Source organism: Microcaecilia unicolor, chromosome 10 (genome assembly GCF_901765095.1).
Source record: "Microcaecilia unicolor chromosome 10, aMicUni1.1, whole genome shotgun sequence".
Classification (NCBI taxonomy): Eukaryota; Metazoa; Chordata; class Amphibia; order Gymnophiona; family Siphonopidae; genus Microcaecilia; species Microcaecilia unicolor.
This window is the reverse complement of record NC_044040.1, coordinates 214,013,229-214,028,468: the sequence shown is the minus strand read 5'-3', so window position 1 is coordinate 214,028,468 and position 15,240 is coordinate 214,013,229. Positions and strand designations below refer to the sequence as shown.

Sequence of the window (15,240 nt, the reverse complement as noted above, 5' to 3'; positions counted from 1 at the left end):
TGACCATTTAACCCTACTCTCTGTTTTCTGTCTTTTAACTAGTTTTTAACCCACAATAGGACATTACCTCCTATCCCATGACTCTCCAATTCCCTCTGGAGTCTTTCATCAGATACTCTGCCAAATGCCTTTTGAAAATCCAGATACACAATATCGACCAGTTCACCTTTATCCACATCTTCATTCACCCCTTCAAAGAAACATAATAGATTGGTGAGGCAAGATTTCCCTTCACTAAATCCATGTTGAGTTTGAGGGGCGTAATCGAACGTCGCCGGCGAAATAGGTTGCCGGCGATCTATTGTGGCGGCAGGCGCAACAGCTGGCTGGAACCGTATTTTCGATAAAGATGGCCGGCCATCTTTTTTTTTTTGATAATACGGTTTAGGGCGGCCAAATGCCAGAGATCGCCGGTTTTGTTTTTCAGCGATAATGGAAAAAAATGCCGGCCATCTCAAACCCGGCGAAATCCAAGGCATTTGGTCGTGGGAGGAGCCAGCACTTGTAGTGCACTGGCCCCCCTGACATGCCAGGACAGCAACCGGGCACCCTAGGGGGCACTTCTAAAAATAAAAAAAAATATATACAACTAGCTCCCAGGTCCATAGCTCCCTTACCTTGGGTGCTGAGCCCCCCAAATCCCACCAAAACCCACTCCCCACAACTCTACACCATTACCATAGCCCTTATGGGTGAAAGGGGGCACCTACATGTGGGTACAGTGGGTTTTGGGGGGGGAGGTTTGGAAGGGCTCAACACTTACCAACACAAGTGTAACAGGTAGGGGGGGATGGGCCTGGGTCCGCCTGCCTGAAGTCCACTGCAACCAACAAAAACTGTTCCAGGGACCTGCATACTGCTTTCAGGGAGCTGGGTATGACATTTGAGGCTGGCATACAGGCTTGCAAAAAAGTGTTTTATTTTTTTAGTGTGGGAGGGGGTTGGTGACCACTGGGGGAGTATGGGGAGGACATACTCAATTGGGGCACCTTTTTGAGGCTTGGTCGTGAAAATTAAAGGACCAAGTAAACCCGGTGAAATACTGCTTACCGCCGCTTTTTTTTCCATTATCCGCGAAAGCCGGCCATCTGGTAGCCACGCCCATGCCTGCCCATGTCCTGCCTTCGCTTCGCTGCCGACATGCCCCCTTGCACTTTCGCTGGTGCGGCGATGGAAAAGCGGCGATGGTGTCAAAAACGCGGCTTTCGGTTATACCGATTTCGCCGCTTTTGCGAAATCGCCGGCCATCTCCCGATTTATGTCAGAAGATGGCCGGCGATCACTTTTGAAAATAATCCATGCTCTTGTTTATGCGCTGTAATTTTGTTCCTTATAATAGTCTGTACCATTTTGCCCATCCCTGACTTCAGGATCACCGGTCTATACTTTTCCGGATCACCTCTGGAACCCTTTTTAAAAATTGGCGTTAAGTTGGCCACCCGCCAAAAATGAACCCATTTGGATTCATCTCCTCCGTGAGTGAACAAACCTGAAATCCTATGTCGATTTGGATCACTGAGTAAGTGCAAATCACAGGGGAAAAGATTTACTGGCTATGGCTTCCTCCTCTCTGTAGCCCCCACAATGCAAATCATTAGGACTTGGATGGCAGTAGATGATGTGACATTATGGACCTTGTTTACAAAGGCGTGCCAGGGCCGCCGAGAGACTGGGCCGGGCCCGGGGCAAGGCCGCCCCCCCTCCGAGGTCGCTGCCACCGCTCCCCCCCCCCCAAGATCGCTGCAGGCACTGCTCCCCCTCCACCCCCCCCCGAGGACACCGCCGCCGCTCCCCCCCACCCCACCCCGGGGCCGGGCCCCCTGCAGTCTGTGAAAGCAGCGCTGCAGGCAGCAGAACACCTCTCTTCGGCCCTCCTTCCCTCTTTGTGTCCTGCCCTCGCGGAGGTTATGTCAGACGAGGGCGGGACACAGGGAGGGAAGGAGGGCCGAAGGGCGGCGTTCTGCTGCCTGCAGCGCTGCTTTCACGGAGGTGAGCCTGCAATTTCAATGCAGGGGGCAGACGGTCGACGGCGGAGGGCGGGTCGGACTGCGGCGAATTTTGTCCACCCTGCCCACCTCTCGCCGGCTATGAGGCGTGCTAGCATTTTTAGCGCACACCACTCTTGTAGATATGGGCGTCTGCACAGCTAGCACGTGCTAAAACAGGGCCCTATGTGAATTGCATGCGTGGAGCCACTGTATATCCTGCAAACAAAAATATATAAACACATAAAATTGGAAAATTTAAGGAAACATAACCTTTCTATTCTGTTAGTAAATTAATAACATGTTCATCACAACTCATTTCTCGCTGAACAATTGCCCTGAAGTTTACTTGTGGCCAAGGATGTTTCCCTGCGTTTTGGCTACTGTCCAGAAGGTAAAGTTCAGACCAGTAAAACATGGCAAGTTGGGGGGGGGGGGGGAGGAAAGGTTTCCCATCATCCATTATTCTAGCAAATCGTTAGAAAGAAGTGAAAGTGAAAGAAAACACATTGGGGGAAGAAGGGAAGGAAACTTGGACAGTGAGTTCTAAAGAGGAAAGGGAATCGGGCAGACGCAAAACCAGAGGTATATCATGAATTAATTGACAGATGGATTGCGTTCTTGTAATGCTGAATTTTCTGCGCTAAATGTGCAACTTGTGACACATCTGAAATTGACTAATGCTGACACAAACTAGAGAAGAGAGCAAGAGATCTGAAGCGTGAATAGAGTTTGCAGCTTTTAATTCTGATAAGTTTGTAAAAGAGTTTTGAGAACCTGTATTATGGCCAGGTGTCAAAGCCCTGTTTTGAAATCTGTATTCTTACTTTTTCCATCAAGTATTTCAAACCAGAAATATGTGACCGGTGCAGGCCATTTAGCAATCGGGGGCTGTAAAGGGATACCTAGTTATACTGCATGTCTGTTTCAATGAACAGGGGTGTGTCAACCACCTGATTCTGTTCCTGCCTGAAAACTGGGAAGTTCATGAATTGCACTGGAGAGGAGAACATTGAGTTGCATGGAAGGTGGCTCCTGAGATAACTGATTGATTGGCAAGTGTTGTTTTGGTAACACAGTAACATAGTAGATGACGGCAGAAAAAGACCTGCACGGTCCATCCAGTCTGCCCAACACGATAAACTCACATGTGCCATTTTTTGTGTATACCTTACCTTGATTTGTACCTATTTTTTTCAGGGCACAGACCGTATAAGTCTGCCCAGCACTGTCCCCGCCTCCCAACCACTAGCCCCGCCTCCCTCCACCGGCTCTGGCACAGACCGTATAAGTCTGCCCAGCACTATCCCCGCCTCCCAGCCCCACCTCCCACCACCGGCTCTGGCACAAACCGTATAAGTCTGCCCAGCACTATCCCCGCCTCCCAACCACCAGCCCCACCTCCCACCACCGGCTCTGGCACAGACCGTATAAGTCTGTCCAGCACTATCCCCGCCTCCTAACCACCAGCCCCGCCTCCCACCACCGGCTCTGGCACAGACCGTATAAGTCTGCCCAGCACTATCCCTGCCTCCCACCACCGGCTCTGGCACAGACCGTATAAGTCTGCCCAGCACTATCCCTGCCTCCCACCACCGGCTCTGGCACAGACCGTATAAGTCTGCCCAGCACTATCCCTGCCCCCCAGCCACTCGCCCCGCCTCCCACCACCGGCTCTGGCACAGACTGTATAAGTCTGCCCAGCACTATCCCCGCCTCCCACCACCGGCTCTGGCACAGACTGTATAAGTCTGCCCAGCACTATCCCCGCCTCCCAACCACCAGCCCCACCTCCCACCACCGGCTCTGGCACAGACCATATAAGTCTGCCCAGCACTGTCCCCGCCTCCCAACCACCAGCCCCGCCTCCCTCCACCGGCTCTGGCACAGACCGTATAAGTCTGCCCAGCACTATCCCCGCCTCCCTCCGGCTCTGGCACAGACCGTATAAGTCTGCCCAGCACTATCCCCGCCTCCCAACCACAAGCCCCACCTCCCACCACCGGCTCTGGCACAGACCGTATAAGTCTGCCCAACACTATCCCCACCTCCCAACCCCAGCCCTGCCTCCCACCACTGGCTAAGCTTCTGGGGATCCCTTCCTTCTGAGCAGGATTCCTTTATGTTTATCCCACTGCAGGCATTCTGTAATGCCTGCTGTGGCAGTTGGAGCAGATAATGCCAGACTCTTGCTGATCACATGATGTAAAGAATGATTTGGGTAATTTAATTACTCGTTCCCTCCTTACAGTAAAATAGGCCTTAGGGAGGGGGGACATCCTTCTGTTGTACCATTCTCCCAACCCCCATCCTCCCACTTTGGTGCTGTGAGCCTGTTGTTTTATTCCTTTGTGAAAACCCAAGCCACTGAGATGTTTGCTGCACAGTCACCAGCTTCACAGCAGGGCACCTCAGTTGCGTCAATCAGTGGCGTAGCCACAGATGGGCTGAGGCCCACCCAGCAGTAGCACGTGTTTAGTGGCAGCTGGTGGGGATCCCAAGCTCTGCCAGCTGAAGACTTCCCCCTGATGGTAACGAAAATGCTACTCTCCACAATACTGGCACCTGCGCATGCTCAGTTTTCAGTGCACGCCTGCTGCAGACTGCCAAGGTGGAAAGAAGCATTTTCCCGCCAGCTGAGATATTTTTTTGGTGGGGTGGGGGGAAAACACTTGGTGCCTACCCACTTCTTGCCTAGGCCCACCCAAAATCTGTTTTCTGGCTGTGCCCCTGGTGTCAGTGTTCTGGTCCCCATCCCCTTCTGTCCCCATTCACTTTGGATCCCTCACCTCCCATCCCCGTGGTATTAGTGGCTGTTTTGTGTGCAACACTGTGGGTACCTGCGGATTGTCCCCATCCCACGCACACCTCTAATTCCATAGGTTTCCTCCTTGTAGAAGGAAGGAGGTGTTGAGTGTGTGTGTGTGTGGGGGAGGGACGTTGAGTTTTGGCTAAGCAGCTGATTGCATGAGCTGGATCTAGTCAGGGACTGTGCAGGTATCCTGACCCCCCCCCCCCCTTCCCTCTTCCCCTCCCAAGAAGGGAGGCCCTGAGTACCAGGCAGTACTTAACTTTCTAGGGGTTAAAAAAAAGCCCTGTTTTTTTTTTCACTCCTTGTAGATTACAAGCCCACATCAATTGCCGAGAATTTGCTGCCACGGTTGGTTGAAAAGATTATTTTCCCCTCGATTCTAGGCATGTTTTGGGCGCTTCCAGTAGGAGGGAAGAATCTGATCACTCTCCACAGAGAAACGTCAGTGGTTGCTGTCTTCTTCGCCCCCTCCCTCCTTTAAACACAGCATCCTACATCAAGCTAAAGAGTTTTGTATATGTTCTAGGAATATTTTGCTCAGCGGGCAGAAAGCCTGTGACTAAGCAGTGCCACCCCCCTGCTGCCAAGACAGCCTTTGGGTTCAGCAAGCTGTTCCTTGATAAATTCATTGGATTTCCAGCAAAGGCAAACAAGGGAGGAATCAAACAAAAGTTATGGACAGGCCCAGGCTGTGTGTGACCCCCACCGTGCTGTGCTTTTTAGCTCCATATAGGGAGAAAAGGGGAAGAGGAAAGGGAGTGCAGTTTGAATACCAGACATACAATGCATTCCTCAGGGCTCTGTGCTGGGAAGTGCTTTCAGTGGTCAGTGTGTGTTCACTGTTCATGCAGTTTCTTCAGCTCCCTGATCCCATGTTTCTCAGACTCGCCACTGTGTGCGACTTTGAGAGAAACCTTAGATTCTGGTAGTCACATAAGCCAAGTCCCTGATCTCTGAACCCGAGGGCCTGAATTGTGCAGTTAAGTGTTGGCAGACCAGAAAAGGTTGGTACGTTCAGTCCTTAGAAATGTTTTGTTTTTCTGATTTTTCTTTAGTCATTCTCTTTTCTCCATTTCCCTTGGCTCCCTGCTATCTTTTTTTCCTAGGTGGTCTTTTCACTGTGGCAGGCTTTCTAGAAGGGTGGCGGAGAACTAGAACGCTAGGGGGGGCCCTTTTACTAAGAGCGTAAGCGTCTACATGCGCCCCACGCACGCCAAAATGGAGTTACCGCCCGGTTACCGCGTGGCTCTTGTGCTAATTTCATTTTTGTGGCGTGCGTCTGATACGCACGTCCGAAAAATAATTTTTATTTTCGGACGTGCGCCGAGTGGCATTTGATGTGCGCAGGTCATTGCCGCCCAGTTACCACGCGAGACTTTACCGCTAGGTCAATGGCTGGCAGTAAGGTCTCGGACCCAAAATGGACGTGCGGCAATTTCCATTTTGCTGCATGTCCATTTTCGGCAAAACTAAAAGGCATTTTTTTTTGCAGGCGAGCTGAAAAAAGATTCTACGCATGCCCAAAACACGAGTCTACACTACCGCAGGCCATTTTTCAGCGCACTTTAGTACAAGGATCCCCTTGGAGTCCTCGCAGTGCGTAATTTAGTGTCTTTTTTCCTTAAAGAAGTACTACCAAGTATAAAGCAAAGAAAAAACCCCAAAATGCTCTTATCCTCTGTTACCTTGGAAATGTTGATAGCTCTCAGATGCTTAACATCCATTGGTAGGAGATGAGCGATCTCTTTACCAGAGTCCTACATGTCCATAACAGCTAGTAAAGGGATTTAGGAGACTGAGGAATGGCAGGACATGGGAGTGAGTAAGTCCTGCTGTCACTAATTGCGTTGGTGCAGTGTAAGATGTTGAAGTTGTGCACATGAGTGGCAGGCACTGTATGCTGTCAAAAAAAATATTCTGCAAAGCTGATGAAGAGCAGCCTCCATGTCGTAACACAATATGGAAGGTGGTTGGCATCGCTATGCATTTCTCAAGCTCTGTGATCTCATTGATGTGAAACTTTTATCAGCCACTCTTGAAAATGGAGGAGGCGTGATTTTAGAAGATGATAAAAAATCAGGATAAAACAACGAAATGGAGGGGGAGGGTTGGGGAAGGGGGCTGGGTGGGTTGCAGAAAGAAAATGGATCTGTAGATAGATCTACCAATGCCCCACTATTTCAGTGAAAAGCTAGGCAGGCCAGGGCCTTCATCAGGTAACCGGTCATGTGGGTTCCTGGCATCTCTCTGCCCAGCTGAGCCATAGTGCTGAACGATACGTCATCCCATTGTCACCAATGACTACAAAACAGGCGTTTACTGTGTTGTGTTTTTTTTTTTTTAGCCAGCACGTGAGGTTTAGTATTTAACAACAGTTTTTCAATTGTGCTGTTCTGTGATCTTCATCACAGCCTATACTGTTTTCCGTAACCTGGTACAATCATTGGTGCTCAGTCATCTGGACTACTGTAACGCACTCTACGCCGGCTGTAAAGAGCAAATAATCAAGAAACTTCAGACGCCCAGAACACTGCATCTAGACTCATATTCGGTAAAACAAAATACGAAAGTGCGAAACCCCTACGAGAAAAACTACACCTGCTCCCACTTAAAGAACGCATCACGTTCAAAATATGCTCCCTAGTCCATAAATTCATTCACGGAGATGCACCAGCCTACATGTCAGACCTGATAGACTTACCACCTAGGAATGCCAAAAGATCATCCCGAACATTCCTTAATCTGCACTTCCCTAACTGCAAAGGTCTAAAATACAAACTAATGCACGCGTCAAACTTTACCTACTTGAGCACACAGTTATGGAACGCATTGCCGCGCAACCTAAAAATGATTTACGAATTAACGAACTTCCGCAAATTGCTGAAGACCCATTTCTTTAACAAGGCTTACCACAAAGATCAACCAATGTGAACATACTCAACTTCTCCACATATATTCAGAACTGTCTTAGAACTCCTGCTTGTTATGCTACTATCATGTTCTATCATTATCATGTTACCCGAGATCCTTCTGTAACACTAATTGTCTATTTTCTAATATATTTCCACTATCCATGATGTATTGTAAGCCACATTGAGCCTGCAAAGAGGTGGGAAAATGTGGGATACAAATGCAATAAATAAATAAATGTATCAGCCCATCAGATGTCTTAAGTCAGGGGTTCTCAATTCAATCCTCGGGACGCACCTAGCAAGTCACGTCTTTAGGATACCCACGCTGAATATGTATGAGATAGATTTGCATACAATGGAGGCAATGCATGCAATTTTCTCTCATGCATATTCGTTGTGGATATCCTAAAAACCTGACTAGCTAAAGGTATGTCCCAAGTAATGGGTTCAGAACCCCTGTGCTAAGTATTTGTTTAAACTTTTTACTGTATGTCTCAAAATACTTTTTTTATTATTTTAAGAAAGTGATATTCCATTACTTCTTTTAAAGGTCTGTATCCAGTGGGCTGTTAGGTGATGATAACTTTTGCTTTACCTTCAGGATCATGTGGGATGAGGGAGGACTTGGTCACCAGAGGGCTTTGTTCTGTTTGGACACTCTTGCTCTCCTGATGCAGTCGGTCTTCCCTCATACCGATGAAGTATAATCCAGTCCTGGTTTTGACTGAATAAAGGCAAAAATGGCAATTCCATAAATTGGTGCCTCAGTCTAGGCGCCCCATTGCCATGTGCTTAGTACTAGTTCTGTAACAACATTTTGGCACCAAGATTCCATTATAGAATACTAGCATAAGGCTCTCGTTGGCACCAAGATTCCATTATAGAATAGTAGCATAAGGCTTTCATTGGCGCCAAGATTCCATTATAGAATACTAGCATAAGGCTCTCATTGGCGCCAAGATTCCATTATAGAATACTAGCATAAGGCTCTCGTTGGCACCAAGATTCCATTATAGAATACTAGCATAAGGTTTTCGTTGGCGTCATGATTCCATTATAGAATACTAGCATAAGGCTTTCGTTGGCGTCATGATTCCATTATAGAATAGTAGTATAAGGCTCTCATTGGCGCCAAGATTCCATTATAGAATACTAGCATAAGGCTCTCGTTGGCACCAAGATTCCATTATAGAATACTAGCATAAGGCTTTCGTTGGCGCCATGATTCCATTATAGAATACTAGCATAAGGCTCTCGTTGGCACCAAGATTTCATTATAGAATACTAGCATAAGGCTTTCGTTGGCGCCATGATTCCATTATAGAATACTAGCATAAGGCTCTCATTGGCGCCAAGATTCCATTATAGAATACTAGCATAAGGCTCTCGTTGGCACCAAGATTCCATTATAGAATACTAGCATAAGGCTTTCGTTGGCGCCATGATTCCATTATAGAATACTAGCATAAGGCTCTCATTGGCACCAAGATTCCATTATAGAATACTAGCATAAGGCTTTCGTTGGCGCCATGATTCCATTATAGAATACTAGCATAAGGCTCTCATTGGCGCCAAGATTCCATTATAGAATACTAGCATAAGGCTCTCATTGGCGCCAAGATTCCATTATGGAATAGTAGCATAAGGCTCTCATTGGCACCAAGATTCCATTATGGAATAGTAGCATAAGGCTCTCATTGGCGCCAAGATTCCATTATAGAATACTAGCATAAGGCTCTCGTTGGCGCCATGATTCCATTATAGAATACTAGCATAAGGCTCTCATTGGCGCCAAGATTCCATTATAGAATACTAGCATAAGGCTCTCATTGGCACCAAGATTCCATTATGGAATAGTAGCATAAGGCTCTCATTGGCGCCAAGATTCCATTATAGAATACTAGCATAAGGCTCTCGTTGGCGCCATGATTCCATTATAGAATACCAGCATAAGGCTCTCGTTGGCACCAAGATTCCATTATAGAATAGTAGCATAAGGCTTTCATTGGCGCCAAGATTCCATTATAGAATACTAGCATAAGGCTCTCATTGGCGCCAAGATTCCATTATAGAATACTAGCATAAGGCTTTCGTTGGCGTCATGATTCCATTATAGAATAGTAGCATAAGGCTCTCGTTGGCGCCAAGATTCCATTATAGAATACTAGCAGAAGGCTGTTGACTGCATGCCCATGTATAGGCCCCCTCTTGCAACATGTTAATAGCAGGTATAAATTGGTGCATGGTTTGGTGCCTTCAATACACTTGTTACACCTACTTCTAGGCAGCAATTTATAGCAATGCCCCAAAGTCTTTACTGGGGTTTTTTAAATAAAATAGGCAAAAATTTCTGTTATCTTTATAGAAATGGATAAATGGCAGAAAGTTCTATTAATCTTTTCATCTGCTATGTACTGATACAGGGACCTTTCTGATCAGACATACAAGATTCCTCCTCTTCCTTCTGCACCTGCAAGATATTTCACATCTCCCAACACACTTCTGACATCTATTCCTACACCTCTAGGATCACCTGACGAGACTATTCCCTTAACCCCCCTCTTCATCTTTGGCTATCTGAGCAACTAGGCTTAGTGGGACCAATACCTCCCCAAAGTCTGAAAAAATGTTAACTTTTCTCTAGTCCTGAAGTGGTCCTCATGGATGGGACCCTGTCCTGGTAGCCCAGCCATTCTGAACTTGAGCAAATAAAACATATTTGGAGTTTAGATTTAATTGTTCACCTTTCCAAAGTCGAGATCAGGGCAAATTGTACATTTGAGTTCAATTGAGAGAGCCTGGCCTAAGAAACCTTACTTACAATCTGTGCCCGAGACAGTGGACAGTAAAATTAGTTGCCGAAGTTTATGAGGAGAACCGTGGCCTGCAACCATAGTCTGGAACCCTGTCTTTCCTGGTTCTCCACCCACTGTTCTAACCACTTGGCTACATCTACTTCTGCAAATAACTCAGAACAACTCCGGTTGACTGGTGTCAATATGATTACTTCACATGACTAAAACAACAAAAAAGCCTTATAGAAGGAAAACAAATGTGTAGCCAACAAGATTGTCCAAGGTGCTTTTGGATGGATGAACTCCATAACTTTGAAATCTTTACTGGTGTAGTGCAGAATTGAGAACTACCTTAGAGTCTGTCTGGTTAAATTGCATGTTCGTGACTATCTGGTCATTTTCAGTGGAATGTAACTGGTTATCACTACTGAAAATGTCCTGTTAGCGTCAAATTCCAAAGTGGCTCGGGTTAAGTGCTGAGAACATAAGAGTAGCCATACTGGGTCAGACCAATGATCCATGTAGCCCAGTATCCTGTTTTCCAAACAATGGCCAAGCCAGGTCACAAGTACCTGGCAGAAACCCAAATCCGGGCAACATTCCATGTAGAACCCCAAAGAATAGCAAGATTCCAGAATCCTAAAAGAGTGGCAAGATTCCATGCAGAATCTCGGAGTAGCAACATTCCACGTGGAACCCCAAAGAATAGCAAGATTCTGGAATCTTAAAGAGTGACAAGATTCCATGCAGAATCTCAGAGTAGCAACATTCCATGTAGAACCCCAAAGAATAGCAAGATTCTGAAATCCTAGAGTGACAAGGTTCCATGCAGAATCTCATAAGTACATAAGTACATAAGTAGTGCCATACTGGGAAAGACCAAAGGTCCATCTAGCCCAGCATCCTGTCACCGACAGTGGCCAATCCAGGTCAAGGGCACCTGGCACGCTCCCCAAACGTAAAAACATTCCAGACAAGTTATACCTAAAAATGCGGAATTTTTCCAAGTCCATTTAATAGCGGTCTATGGACTTGTCCTTTAGGAATCTATCTAACCCCTTTTTAAACTCCGTCAAGCTAACCGCCCGTACCACGTTCTCCGGCAATGAATTCCAGAGTCTAATTACACGTTGGGTGAAGAAAAATTTTCTCCGATTCGTTTTAAATTTACCACACTGTAGCTTCAACTCATGCCCTCTAGTCCTAGTATTTTTGGATAGCGTGAACAGTCGCTTCACATCCACCCGATCCATTCCACTCATTATTTTATACACTTCTATCATATCTCCCCTCAGCCGTCTCTTCTCCAAGCTGAAAAGCCCTAGCCTTCTCAGCCTCTCTTCATAGGAAAGTCGTCCCATCCCCACTATCATTTTCGTCGCCCTTCGCTGTACCTTTTCCAATTCTACTATATCTTTTTTGAGATACGGAGACCAGTACTGAACACAATACTCCAGGTGCGGTCGCACCATGGAGCGATACAACGGCATTATAACATCCGCACACCTGGACTCCATACCCTTCCTAATAACACCCAACATTCTATTCGCTTTCCTAGCCGCAGCAGCACACTGAGCAGAAGGTTTCAGCGTATCATCGACGACGACACCCAGATCCCTTTCTTGATCCGTAACTCCTAACGCGGAACCTTGCAAGACGTAGCTATAATTCGGGTTCCTCTTACCCACATGCATCACTTTGCACTTGTCAACATTGAACTTCATCTGCCACTTGCACGCCCATTCTCCCAGTCTCGCAAGGTCCTCCTGTAATCGTTCACATTCCTCCTGCGACTTGACGACCCTGAATAATTTTGTGTCATCGGCGAATTTAATTACCTCACTAGTTATTCCCATCTCTAGGTCATTTATAAATAAATCTCAGAGTAGCAACATTCCATGTAGAACCCCAGAGAATAGCAAGACTCTGGAATCCTAAAGAGTGACAAGATTGCGTGCAGAATCTCTGAGTAGCAACGTTCCATGCTATCAATCCCAGGACAAGCAGTGGCTTCCTATGTCTGTCTCAACAGCAGACTATGGACTTTTCCTCCAGGAATTTGTCCAAACCTTTTTTGAACCCAGATACGCTGACCGCTGTTACCACGTCCTCCGGCAAAGAGTTCCAGAGCTTAACTATTCTTTGAGTGAAAAAATATTTCCTCCTTACCGCATAAGTAAACTGCTTAAATTGGGCCACATAAATAGTAGTCCTATCTTTAAGCTGTTTGACTTATGTGCTCAAGGGCTGACTAAAAAAAAATCAACCTAAACAGATATTCAGTGCCGAAGCCTGGTTATATCCTGGAATAATGCTGGTGGCGGGCTGCAAAATTTTCACTGCCGCCGGCTGAATATCAGGGGTAGGAGGGGCTCCTCTCTGAAACACCAGTGCGGAGCAATTTCCATCTCACTGCCATCCATTCAGTTAACCAAGAGGATGGTTTCAGTGTCCGTCCATCCATGACTCGCCCTAGGACTTTCTCTTCTCTCCCAGGACAGGATTACTATGGGGCACTGGTGAATCTCTAGTCTCAGAGAAAGGATCCTAGGGATCCTGTCAGCAGGGCGTCTTCCTAGGGAAGAAAGCAGCGTCTTCTTTTCACCGAGTGAGAATGTTGAAATACCTTGTTACCGTTTCTCTCTGTGACCAAAGAGCTCTCACTCGTTCCTCTGACTATTTCAATCTTTAGAAGGAATGGATCTATGGAATATTAGCGGAGATTGGGTGGCGACGCCGGTAATTGGAGAGTAAAACCAGTGCTGGGCGGACTTCTACAGTCTGCACCCTGATCGTGACTGAATAGATAGGGATGGGCTGGGGTGTAAATTTTAAAGGGGCTTGGACGTTAGCTTCAGAACTTTTAGTACAAGAACAGCGCTGGGCAGACTTCTATAGTCTGTGCCCTGAGAATGGCAAGGACCAATCAAACTCGGGTATAAAGTATCACTTACCATGTAAAATGAGTTTATCTTGTTGGGCAGACTGGATGGACCGTACAGGTCTTTATCTGCCCTCATTTACTATGTTACTAATCTGTTCCCAGCTCCTACACTTGACTCTGTCTCACGTACCCCCTCTTCTGACACATTTCAGGTGATGTACTGAGCTGTACCAGCCATCCCTATTTAAGAAACAATTTAATTGATTAGTATTGCCTAATGAGGCAGGTATGGCCCAGGCAGCAGCAGTGCAACCTTTTCACTGACACTTTTTCACCTTCATGACTTATCTTCGATCAGTTTCCTGTCTGTGTCCCTTCAGTCCTTGACTTTAAGTAAGAATTAATAAGGTTGTTTTTGTGGTACAGGTTTTGGCACATATTGATGAGACCTTGGGTGAAGGGGACCTGTAAACGTATCACGCACAGACTTCTGAATGACCCTCAGTTTTAACAGCTTTCCTGAGACCTGATCTGGATCAGTGAGCTCAAGGTAGAAGCTCTATATCCATTTGTTACTCGCTTCTATTTGCTTGTGCAGTCGTTAACCTAATAGCGCATGAATCTTTTACTAAAATGAGCACCTCTGCCATGTCTGTCATTCAAGGAGGTGATGGGAAGGGGGGGGGGGAACTGTGCAGATGGGAATTTGCTCACCTTGGACATTTATTTTCATGAAATAAATCTGCTCATATTAGTGGAGAGCCGTTGTTCGTTGAGAACTGGAGAAAAACTCTTGCATGTTTTATGAAGAATGTGGCTGCTAGCAGGGCTGCCGAGAGACCGGACCCGGGGAAGGGCCGCTGCTGCTGGCCTCCCCCCTTTACGACCGCTGTGTAGCCGGACCACAGAAATTGGGAAGGCCGGAGCCCAAAGTGGGAGAGGGGGCACATTTTCCCCCATCTCCCTGCCCCCCTGCTGCAGCTCAACATACCTTGGCTGGCGGGGGTCCCAAGCCCCAGTAGCAGAAGCCTTCCTCCAGCGCTGATCTCCATCGCATTGCCTGCCCTGCAGCTGCTTTCCCCTTTATGTTGCTCGTGTGCGCGATGTTAGGGAAAAAGCAGCTGCAGGTCAGGCAATGCGGTGGAGATCATCGCTGGAGGAAGGCTTCTGCTGGTGGGGTTTGGGGACCCCCCCCCCTCCCCGCCAGCCAACCTAGAGGCCCCAAAGCCCTGTTTCTGCTCCTCCCTAATCTCTAAGGGGAATCTGGCTGTGGAGTTTTCTCGGTCCGGCCAGGAGCAGGAGAGAGACAGAACCCAGTGGTGGGCCCCCCTTGGAGGCTGTTGCTGAGAGATATGGGTTCTGAATCCCAGTTACCTTGTGCAGGGCCATTTTCCCTGGTTAATGGGATGCAAGTACACATTTGGGGAAATTCTTTAAATGGCACTTAAGTTAGGCACTAATTCCGTGCCCTAATTTCAGTGCGGAAATGTGTTTCAACAGACGCTAGGCCCCAAAACGGGTCAGAAATGACGGATTGGCATTGAAATACACTTACCTGTCTAGTTATAGGATAGTGCTTAAGGGATTCTTTTGCTAAGCTGTGGTAAAAGGGGGGGGGGGGGGGGGGGGCCTGTGCTACTGTGTGTTTTTGCCATGCCCTGAGGCCCCCTTTTGCCGCAGCAGTTAAAAGGCTGTCCATTTTTGAGAAAATGAAATGGCCGTGCGGTAAGTGAACCAGATTGCCCCTGCCACCCATTGAGAGAGCGGTAAAGGCTCCCATGCTAACCCGGAGAGAACCAGGTAGTGAGTGGCGCTGCCCGATTACCGCCGGTTCAGCGCTAGGGGTGGGAAA

The 15,240-nt window shown here is 47.4% G+C and overlaps 1 protein-coding gene across 4 annotated transcripts in view; it reads left to right on the top strand.

Moving 5' to 3' along the window:
* Positions 1-15,240, top strand: part of LPP (LIM domain containing preferred translocation partner in lipoma) — a 618,364-nt gene that overhangs the window by 107,006 nt on the left and 496,118 nt on the right. For 2 of the 4 annotated variants that reach the window (XM_030216645.1, XM_030216646.1), the window contains exon 2: positions 13,815-13,938. The exons of 1 other annotated variant lie outside the window; for it this stretch is intronic. The gene's annotated coding sequence lies outside the window, so the exon portion shown is untranslated. Of the gene's footprint in view, positions 1-5,734; positions 5,802-13,814; positions 13,939-15,240 lie in introns of those variants that run through there. One more of the 4 variants, XM_030216647.1, reaches the window with a different exon arrangement.